Source organism: Rattus norvegicus, chromosome 14 (genome assembly GCF_021556685.1).
Source record: "Rattus norvegicus strain SHRSP/BbbUtx chromosome 14, alternate assembly SHRSP_T2T, whole genome shotgun sequence".
Lineage (NCBI taxonomy): Eukaryota > Metazoa > Chordata > Mammalia > Rodentia > Muridae > Rattus > Rattus norvegicus.
Genome location: NC_141547.1, coordinates 92,055,904 through 92,068,081, shown reverse-complemented (window position 1 = coordinate 92,068,081; position 12,178 = coordinate 92,055,904). Strand labels below are relative to the sequence as shown.

Here is a 12,178-nt window from a genome sequence, read left to right as displayed (position 1 = left end):
AGAAGGAAATTTAATAAATATACAAAGATGTCCTGTTCAAGGCTGGCACTCAGTTTCCATTCTTATTCTTATCTCTTTGAACAGTTATGAATCTTTGCACTTACTGCTGCCCACTAAAAGAAAAGATCCTCAAATAGGTTAAGTGTATCCCAGGTCTATGCTAGCAACAGAAATTTTTAGAAAGAGACTCACATGTGAAAATGGAGTAAAATAATGAAGAAAATAGCTGTGTCCTGCACTCAAAGAATGTGACATCATCATATGTATAGTCATAACGTATAGTGTGATAAATAACAAATGATGTTAGCTGTGTTGTTTTGTAGACATCTGGGACTTCATAACCTATAACTCATAGAAAATGAAAAAAAAATGAAACTAGAGGTATAGACTACTTGGTGTGCTGGTTTGAAGGAAAATGGTCCCCATAGGCTAATAATGAGTGACATCATTAAGAAATGTGGTTCAAAGCCTCAGGTGTCAGCAGATGTTGGCAAGGATGTGGAAAAAGAACACTCCTCCATTGTTGGTGGGATTCCAAGCTGATACAACCACTCTGGAAAGCAGTCTGGCCATTCATCAGAAAATTGGACATAGTATTACCAGAGGACCCAGCTATACCACTCCTGGGCATATACCCAAAAGGTGCTCCAATATGTAATAAGGACACATGTTCCAGTATGTTCATAGCAAGCAGCCTTATTTATAATAGCCAGAATCTGGAATGGATACAAAAGCATGTGATACATTTACACAATGGAGTACTACTTAGGTATTTAAAACAATGACTTAATGAAATTCTTAGGGAAATGGACGGAACTAGAAAATATCACTCTCTGTGAAGTAACCCAATCACAAAAGAACACACATGGTATGCACTCACCAATAAATGGATATTAGCCTAAAGCTCAGAATACCCAAGAAAAAATTCACAGACTATATGAAACTCAAGAAGAAAGAATACCAATATGTGGATGCTTCAGTCATTCTTATAAGGGAGAACAAAATACACATGGGAGGAAATTCAGGGACAAAGAGTGGAACAGGGACTGAAGGAAAGGCCATCCAGAGACTGTCCCACCTGGGGATCTATCCCATATGCAGTCACCAAATGCCCAGCCTGATTTTCCACCTCTATACCAGTAATTTACTGGGGACTCTTCTCAATGTCTAGCACCAGGAATATGGAAATCCTGGGAGATCCTGGTAGAACCCCTTGCTATCCTCATTACTGTATAAGCCCCTCACTGCTGCCCTCACCCAATAAGCCCATCTGCATTCCAAGAAATTAGCTTCCAATAGCTTGAAACATATTGTACCTAGAACCTCAAGTGGTGATATCTAGCAGGATCCCCAAAGCATTACTTATTAGACAAAACACAACCACCAGACACTAAATATCAGGGAGGGAAACAGAACTAAAAGAGGAGGAAAATACCCACAAAACATAGATAGAAATTAGAAATACAATATTTCCAAACCCAAATACCTAGATGTCAGGGTAAACACATTATTAATAACAAACAAGCGAATATGTTCTCACAAGAAGCCAACAGAAGAAAACACTAAAAAAAAAGGCAACATAACTGAAAAACATGACGAGATTTTAACATCGGCCTTATCAAAATGGTAGAAGTCCATACAGATGAACTGGAGAGAGCATACATTGAGAGCTTGACAACACACCTGAAAGCTCTAGAACAAAAAGAAGCAAATAAACCCAAGAGGAGTAGAAGGCAGGAAATAATCAAATTAAAGGCAGAAAGCAACCAAGTAGAAGCCAAAGGAACTATAAAAAGAATCATCAAAACCAGGAGCTGATGGATAAACCTTTAACCAGACTAACCAGAGGGCACGGAGTCAGTGTTCAAATTAACAAAATCAGAAATGAAAAGGGAGACATAACAACAGAAATTGAGGAAATTAAAAAAATCACCAAATCCTACTATAAAAGCCTATATTCATCAAAACTGGAAAACCGGGATGAAATGGACAATTTTCTAGACAGTTATTGTGGACAAAAGTTGGACCATCTGAACAGTCCCATAACACCTAAAGAAATAGAAGCAGTCATTAAAAGTCTCCCAACCAAATAAAGCCCAGGTCCAGATGGGTTTAGTGGAGATTTCGATCAGACCTTCAAAGGAGACCTAATACCAACACTTTCCAAATAATTACACAAAATAAAAACAGAATGAACACTATCCAGTCATTCTATGAAGGCAAAATTATGCTTATACCTAAAACACAAAAGAACCCTACCAAAAAAGGAGAACTTCAGACAAATTTTCCTTTTGAATATCATTGCAAAAATACTCAACAAAATTCTGGCAAACCAAATCCAAAAACATATAAAAACAATCATCTATCAGGAACAAGGAGGCTTCATCCCAGAAAGGCAACTATGGTTCAATATATGGAAATCCCTCAATGCAATCCACTATATAAGCACACATAAAGAAAGAAAAAACCAACATGAACATTTCATTAGATGCTAAGAGAGTATTTGACAAAATTCAACACCACTTCATGTTAAAAGTCTTGGAAAGATCAGGAATTCAAGGCCCATACATAAACATAGTAAAAGCATTATACAGCACAACAGTAGCCAACAGCAAACTAAATGAAGAGAAACTTGAATCAGGGACTATACAAGACTGCCCACTCTCTCCCTACCTATTCATTATAGTACTTGAAGTCCTAGCCATAGGAACTACGATACAAATTGGAAACAAAGAAGTCAAAATATCACTATTTGCAGATGACATGATAACTTAGGTGACCACAAAAATTCCACCAGAGGACACCTAAACCTGATAACAACTTCATCAAAGTGTCTGAATATAAAATTAACTAAAACAAATGAGTAGTCTTCCTCTACTCAAAGGATAAACAGGCTGAGAAAGAAATTAGGAAAATGACACCCTTCACAATAGTCACAAATAATATAAAATACCTGGTCTTCAAGTCTTTGAAGAAAGAAATCAAAAAATATCTTTGATGATTGAAAGACCTCCCATGCTCATGGACTGGCAGGATTAATATAGTAAAAATGGCCATCATGTCAAAAGCAATCTACAAATTCTATGAAATCCCCATCACAATTCCAACTCAATTCTTCATAGAGTTAGAAAGAGCAATTTTCAAACTCATTTGAAATAACAAAAACCCCAGGATAATGAAAAGTATTCTCAACAATAAAAGAACTTCTGGGGGAATCACCATCCCTAACCCCAAGCTGTATTACAGAACTATAGTGATAAAAACGGCATGGTATTGGTACAAAAATAGGCAGGCAGATCAATGGAATAGAATTGAAGATTCAGAAATAAACCCCCACACCTATGGTCACTTGATTTTTGACAAAGGAGCAAAAACCATCCAATGGAAAAAAGATAGTATTTTCAACAAATGGTCCTGTTTCAACAGGAGGTCAGCACATAGAAAAATGCAACTTGATTTATTATTATTGCTCTGTATGAAGCTCAAGTCCAAGTGGATCCCAGAACTCCACATAAAATCAGATACACTCAAACTAATATGAGAAAAAGTGTGGAAGAGTCTCAAAGACATGGGCACAGGGGAAATTTTGCTGAACAGAACACATGCTTATGCTCTAAGATCGAGATTTGACAAATGGGACCTCATAAAATCACAAACTTCTGTAAGACAAAAGACACTGTCATTAGGACAAAACAGCAAACGAAAAGATTGAGAAAAGATCTAAAAAAAACCTCAAGAAGTTAAGACTCCAGCGAATCAAATACTCCTATTTAAAAATGGAGTACGGAGCTGAACAAAGAATTTTCAACTGAAGAGTATCGAATGGCTAAGAAGCACCTAAAGAAATGTTCAACATCCTTAGTCATCTAGGAAATGCAAATCAAAATAATACTGTATTCCATCTCACACCAATAAGAATGGCTAAGATAAAAAAAAAAGCTCAGGTGACAGCAGATGCTACAAGGATGTGGAGAAAGAAGACCACTTTTCCATTGATTGTGGGATTACAAGCTGGTACAACCACTCTAGAAAGCAGTCTGTAGGTTCCTCCCAAAATTGGATATAGTACTACCTGCAGACCCAGCTATACCACTGCTGGCATATACCCAAAGGATGCTCCAACATATAACATGGACACATGTTCCACTATGTTCGTAGCAGCCTTATTTATAATAGCCAGACTCTGGAAAGAACCCAGATGTCCTTCAACTGAAGAATTAATACAGAAAATGTGGTACTTTTGCACAATGGAGTACTACTCAGCTATTCAAAACAATGATTTCATGAAATTCATAGGCAAATGGATGGAACTAGAAAATATCTTCCTGAGGGAGGTAACCCAATCACAAAAGAACTCACAAAGTATACACTCACTAATAAGTGGATATTAGCCCAAAGCTCAGAGTACCCAAGATACAATTTATAGACCACATGAAGCTCAACAAGGAAGACCAAAGTGTAGATGATTCGGTTTTTCTTAGAAGGGGGAACAAAATACAGGAGAAAATATGGATACAAAGTGTGGAGTAGAGATTGAAGAAAAGGCCATCAAGGGACTGCCCCATCTGGGGATCCATCCCATATACCGTCACCAAACCGAGACACTATTGCAGATGCCAAAAAGTGTATGTTGATAGGATCCTAATATAGCTGTCTCCTGAGAGGCTTTGTCAGATCCTGACAAATACAGAGGCAGTTGCTAGCAGACAACCATCAGACTGAGAACCAGGTCCCCAATGGAGGAATTAGAGAAAGGACTGAAGAAGCTGAAGGAGTTTGCAATCCCATAGGAAGAACAACAATATCAACCAACCAGACATCCCAAAGCTCCCAGGGACTAAACCACCAACCAAGGAATGCAAATGGAGGGACCCATGGCTCCAGCCACGAATGTAGCAGAGGATGGGAGAACATCAATGGGAGAAGAGTCCCCTGTTCCTGTGAAGGCTCAATGCCCCAGGGCAGGAATACTGGAGAGAATGGGTGGGTGTGTGTGGGAGCACCCCCATAGTGTCAGGGGGTGGTGGTGTGATGGTATAGGAGTTTTCTGGAGGAGAGACCAGGAAAGGGGAAACCATTTGAAATGTAAATAAAAAAAAACTATCAATAAAAAAAAGAAAAAAAGGAATGCGAATAAAAAAAATCTGAGAAAACACCAACAGTAGAAAAAATTATAAGTGTAAGTAGAATAAATTAACACAAACTGAAGGAACTATGGAAATGAAAATTTTAAGAACTCAAACAGCTTTCTCAGAGGCAAACCTCACTGACAGAACAGAGGCTGGAAGAGAGGATCTCAGCAATGAAGACAGGATAGAAGAAATGAATATTTTGGTTAAAGAAAATGTCAAAAAACATCAAGCACAAAATTCCAGAAATGTGAGAAAACCAAATCTAAGAATAGTAGAAATAGGAGGAGGAGGAGGAGGAGGAGGAGGAGGAGGAGGAGGAGGAGGAGGAGGAGGAGGAGGAGGAGGAGGAGAGGTAAAACAAATTATTTCCAACAAAGAATATAGAAGAAAAGTCTCTCTAAGCTAAAGAAAGATATGTCTGTCAAGGTACAGGAAGCAAACAGAACAAAAAATAGACTGGACTGGAAAAGAAATTCCCCACAGCACAGAATAATCAAAACATAAAATATAAAGAACAAAGAAAAATATAAATAGCCATAAGGGGAAAAGACCAAGTAATGTATAAAGGCAGAGCTACTAGAACAACACTTGCTTTCTCAGTGGAGACATTTAAAGTTAGTAAGGCCTGGAAAGATGTTCTGTAAACTCTAAGAGACCACAAATGCCAATCCAGACTACTGTACCCAGCTAAACTTTCAATCACAATAGGAGGGGGAAAAAGACATTATACGATAAAAGCATATTTACTATATCTATCTAAATCCAGCCTTACAGAAGGCTCCAGAAGGAAATTTTGCCCTAAAGGGGTTAACCACACACAATGAAATAAACAATAAATAATCCATGATCAGAAAATCAAAAGGTGGAAAAATGAAACTATATATCACAAGAGCAAAATAGAAGAAGTCAACAAGCAAAACACTGTAACTTGATATCTCACAACATAGATGGTCTCAATTTCCCAATATAAAGACAGACTAACAAAATGGCTGTGAAAACAGGAGCCATCCTTTGACTGACCCAAGAAACATAGCTTAAGAACAAGTATAGGTATCATCTCAAGGCAAAGGGTAGGAAAAAAATATTTCAATCAAACAGACGTAAGAAGCAAGCCAGCACAGTTATTTTAATATATGACAAAATAGATTAATATATTCAAAACTAATTAGAAGAGATAGGGAAAGATACTACGTACTCATCAGAGGAAAAAATATCACCAAAAGAGTATTTCAATTATTAACATCTATACACCTACACAAGAGTACATGAGCTCATAAAAGAAACACTTCTACAGGTTAAATCATACATTGCCAATTACATGCTGATAACATAAAACTTCAGTATCCCACTCTAGCTAATAGGCAGATCGTCCAAATAAAAACTAAAATAAGAAACAGTGGATCTGACTAACATCATAAACCAAATGGACCTAACAGATATTACAGAACATTTTACTGAAAAATAAAAGAATATATCTTCTTCTCAGTACTTCCTAGAAATTCCTTTAAAATTGACTACATGCTCAGAAAGAAAGCAAGTTTCAACAGATATACGAAAATTGAAACAGCAACTTGCATCCTGTCAACTGCATCCTGACAACCACATATTTAATCTGGGTATCAATAACAACACAAACAATACAAAGCTTACAAACTCATGGAACCTGAGCACATCACTATTAAATGAAAAAAAGAAAATGGATTGAGACAGAATCTAAAAATGTAAAAGTTGCTAAAAAGTATGAAAACTAAAGGAACACAATGAATGCAATTCAAGCATAACCATAACACTAAGTATCCCCATAACTACATTGGAGAAATGTCATATTAGTAAGTTAACAGCACACATGAATGAACAAAAATAAGCATCAATAGGTATGTGGATTTAATTCAGTATCCCCAATTTGTTTCCATTGATCAACCTGTTAATTTTTATGGCAAGACCATGTGGTTTTTATTATTATTGCTCTATATAACAGCTTGAAACCATGGATGGTGATACTCCAAATTTTTTTAAACAATCTATAGGATTATTGTAGATATCCTGAGTTTTTTTATTTTTCCATATGAAGTTGAGTATTATACTTTCAAGCCCTATTAAAAAATGTGCTGGAATTCTGATGGGAATTGCATTAAATCCATAGATCCTGGTATCTTCTTTAATTTCTTTGTTTCCTTCTTCATTGTCTTAAATATTTTTCTATAAGGTTTTATACTTTCTTAGATAGCATTATCCAAACTTGTTTTTATTAGGAATTATTTTTAGTAAAGGCCATTTTACTGTGTTACTCCTACCAATCCATGAATGTGGAGTATCTTTTCATCTTCTGATATATTCTTCAACGTCTTTCTTCAAAGACTTGAAGGTCTTGTCATACAGTTCTTTCTCTTGCTTGGTTAGAGTTATACCAAGATATTTTATATGTGGCTTTTGTGAAGGATGTTGTTTCACTAATCTCTTTTATAGCCTCTTTATCATTTGTATAGAGGTGGAATAGAACCACATTTGACAAACTAGAAGAATATAAAATCGCACACAAATACACACACAGACAGACCAAAAAATGTACCCTTCCTTTATACTAACCACAACCATGCTGAGAGAGAAACCCAGGGAACAATCTCACTCACTCTAACACCAAAATAAAACATGTTTGGATAATGCTATCTAAGAAAGTACAGAAACTTATACAAAAAAATATTTAAGACAGTGAAGAATAAAAAAAAACTGAAGAAGATACCAGAAGATGGAAATCAGTACTCAAGGATTGGTAGGGTTAATATTATAAAAATTACTAAGCTATTAAAGGCAATGCACTATCCATCAAAGTTCCAACACATCTCTTCCTAGAAATTAAAAACTGAGTCTCAAAATCCAAATGAAACCACAATATACTTCTGATGCCTAAGCCAATCCTGAACAGTAAAATACTGCTGGAGAGATTACTGTTACAGATTTAAGTTACAGTGTAGGACTATAGCAATAAATATATCCAAGTACTGACATAAAGAACAAATATATTTGATGAATTAAATATAATTTGATACCAGATAAAAACCCATGATAGAATATTTAGCTAAAGTACCTAATTTTTTTAAGGAGAATAAAAAAAAAAAAAAAAAACATTGAAGTGTTTTTCTTGGGCTGGAGCTGGTGGTGGGGGTGGGGATTTTCTGTTTGGTTCTTGAATGTGAGCTCCAGGAAAAAGAACATTGTTTTTAAATTTAAAAAATAACCTAGGGCTGGAGAGATGGCTCAGCCGTTAAAGGCTAGGCTCACAACCAAAAATAAAAAATAACCTAATACCTTTTTTTCAATATAATGCTGGAAAGACTAGCCAGAAGATTAAAGTAAGAGGAGGCCATTAGAGAAATGCAAACAGTAAAGGAAAAACATCAAATTATATGTATTCTTAATAAATATGGTATTGTTTCTGAGATCTCCAAAACTTCAGAAAACTTCTAAAATGAAAAGAAAGAAAGCGACAGCTTCAGCAAAGTGGCAGGATGCAAATTCACCTGCCCAAAACGAGTACCCATTCTATACAACAGTAGCAAACACACTGAGAAAAAGATAATGGAACAATATCGTTTAAAATAACAGCAAAGACAAAAAAATCTTGATGTGAAACAAACCATGGATATGAAAAACCTCGAATATGAAAACTTCAAATCTCTGGAGAAACAAATTGAGAAAAACACTAGAAAATAGGAAAACATCTTATGTTCGTGGTTCAGTGGAATCAATAATGCGAAAATGGCCAACCTAACAAAATCAATTTACATACTCAATGGAATAGCCATCAAAATGCTCACAACAGTTTTCATAGAAATAGGGAAAAAATTTAAAATCCATATAGAATGAGAAAAGGCCCCTGATAGCCAAAGCAAATCTAAGCAAGGAAAAAACTGGAGGGGTGTATAGTATAGACATCAATATGTATTATAGAACTATAGTAATGAAAACAACAAACTACTAGAATGAAAACAGATCAATTTAATAAGCTAGAAGAGCTAAACATGAGTACTCGTAACTACGGCCATTCCATATTTCACACAGGCAACAAGAACAACAAAATCTTCTGGAGAAAAGGGCATATTCAGCGAAGGATGGTGCAAAAACTGGATGTTCACAACATGCATCCCCCGCCCCCACAAAAAAATAGATTCAGTTTGAACATACAACACTAAAACCGTTAGAAACATTCATGCTACTTCATAAGATACAGGTGTAGAGAAGGACTTTCTGAGCACACACTCCACTTGCCCAGGAACTAGGGCCAACAATTAACAAACAGGACTTCATAATACTAAAAGACTTCAGTACAACTCAAGTAACAATCAATTGAGTGAAGAAGAAACACAGAATGAAAGAGAATTTTTGTCAGATATACATCCAACAAAGGATTAATACCCAGAGTATACAAAGAACGAAAGAAACTAAGAGTCAAGGAAACAATCCAATTAAGATGAGATAGTTATCTTAAACAGTCATCACTAGAAGTATGAAAATGGTTAAATATTTCGTTTTCATTTTTATTGATTACTTTATTTATTTACATTTCAAATATTATCCCCTTCCCAGTTCCCCTCCACAAACACCCATCCTCTTCCCACTTTCCTCTGCCTCTATGAGGGTTCTCCCCCACCTTGCCATCCACTCCTGCCTCAGTGTCCTAGCATTCCCCTATCCTAGGGGCCTCCACAGGACTAAGGGATTCCCCACCAAGTGATGCCCAATAAGGCAATACTCTACTACATATCCAGCTGGAGCCATGTGTCCTTCCAATGTGTATTCTATGGTTGGTGGTTTAGTCCCTGGGAGCTTTGGGGGCTCCAGATGGTTGATATTGTTCTTAGAATGGGGTTGTAAACACCTTTAGCTCTTTCAGTCTTTGCCCTAACTTCTCCATTGGGATCCCCATGCTCAGTCCAATGTTTGGGTGTGCATCCACTTCTATATTGGTCAAGCTCTTACAGAGCCTCTCAGGGACATGACTAAATACTTTTAAAAGTGTTCATGATCCTTAGCATTAAGAAAATGTAAATCAAAACAACTGAGATTTCATCTCACACTAATGGCAAAGGGTAAAATCAACAAAACAATGCACAACAAATGCCTGTGAGGTTACAGAGAAAAGAAGACTCATTTGCTGGATAAAAATAGGTGTAGACACTCTGGAAATAAGTTTGGATAATCCAAAACATAAATGAATAAAAATTAAAACATAAACCTATCATATATCCTAGCTCGATCTCACCTTGCCATAAGCCCAAAGGCATCCTATTCTACAAATATTTAATCAGTAATGTTATTCTCCACCCTATGCACAATAATTAAGAAATGTGAGTGCTGTATATCCTTCACTAGATGATACACAATGAAAATATGGTACATATTAATAATGAAGCAATATTCATCTATAAAGCAAAATATAAATTATGATGTCTGCAGGTAAATGGATAGACCAAGAAAATATTGTATTGAGTTGGAAAACCAAGAACCAGCAGCTCTTGTATGCAGCTCCTAGTTTCAAATCTTCAAATGTGAGTACACAGCATAGAGTATCCACAGAAACCAAGAAAGTATAATGGGGCCGTAATGGAGGAAAGAGTCTTGAAAGGAAAAAAATTCAGTAGATAGGAAGAGGAAAAGTGCCCTTTCTGCCCTTCATCTGGGACATAGGCTTATCCATTGAGGCTAGACTATCCAGGATCTATATATCTGTTCAATGCATTGAATTTTGGTTTCTGTGATGGTTTTCCTTTGCTGTAAAGACAGACTTTTTGATGAAGGGTAATAGCTATATTTTTCTGTGGGTATAAGAATAACATTTTGAACATAGTAAGAATTGTGTTAATCTAGCAAACTGACAGTAGTAGATACATTTTAAGATCCATGAACTTACTCCTCACTAGCACCATAACCTAACCAGGTTTATAGCACCAGACATAATTTCCATTCTACTGAGTGGAACTTAAGCCCATTAGACAGATGGTGTTTGCCATGAATGGGAATGCCAACTTATTTTACCATGCTGGTAATTGTTATGGTTCATAGATGTTGCAGCTGGGTGGGACTATTTAATGCTTCGCTCCATTGGCGGATTTCATAATATTTTCTGGAACTGTGGAATACAGACTGCAGGACACAGACTTTCAGGTCATATCTATCTTGAATCATCAGAGCCTTGTGTTTTAAATGCAAGGTATCTTCAGCAATAGGGGCCAACCTCAATGCCTGAGAGGAAAATAAGGGCTGCATCAACAATCTATAGTATTCTATCAGGTGGCCAAACTTTCCCTATCATTTTTTTTTATTAACTTGAGTATTTCTTATATACATTTCGAGTGTTATTCCCTTTCCCGGTTTCCGGACAAACATCCCACTCCCCCCTCCCCTTCCTTATGGGTGTTCCCCTCCCAACCCTCCCCCCATTGCCGCCCTCCCCCCATAGACTAGTTCACTGGGGGTTCAGTCTTAGCAGGACCCAGGGCTTCCCCTTCCACTGGTGCTCTTACTAGGATATTCATTGCTACCTATGAGGTCAGAGTCCAGTGTCAGTCCATGTATAGTCTTTAGGTAGTGGCTTAGTCCCTGGAAGCTCTGGTTGCTTGGCATTGTTGTAGTTTTGGGGTCTCGAGCCCCTTCAAGCTCTTCCAGTTCTTTCTCTGATTCCTTCAATAGGGGACCTATTCTCAGTTCAGTGGTTTGCTGCTGGCATTCGCCTCTGTATTTGCTGTATTCTGGCTGTGTCTCTCAGGAGCAATCTACATCCGGCTCCTGTCGGTCTGCACTTCTTTGCTTCATCCATCTTGTCTAATTGGGTGGCTGTATATGTATGGGCCACATGTGGGGCAGGCTCTGAATGGGTGTTCCTTAAGTCTCTGTTTTAATCTTTGCCTCTCCCTTCCCTGCCAAGGGTATTCTTTTTCCTCATTTAAAGAAGGAGTGAAGCATTCACATTTTGATCATCCGTCTTGAGTTTCGTTTGTTCTAGGGATCTAGGGTAATTCAAGCATTTGGGCTAATAGCCACTTATCAAT

The 12,178-nt window shown here is 37.0% G+C and overlaps 1 long non-coding RNA gene across 1 annotated transcript in view; it reads left to right on the top strand.

Moving 5' to 3' along the window:
• The window catches only part of LOC148001456 (uncharacterized), a 176,147-nt gene that overhangs the window by 78,269 nt on the left and 85,700 nt on the right, over positions 1 to 12,178 (top strand). Inside the window, exon 3 of the long non-coding RNA XR_015637144.1 lies at positions 10,587 to 10,678. This is a non-coding gene — a long non-coding RNA (uncharacterized LOC148001456). The remainder of the gene's footprint in view (positions 1 to 10,586; positions 10,679 to 12,178) is intronic.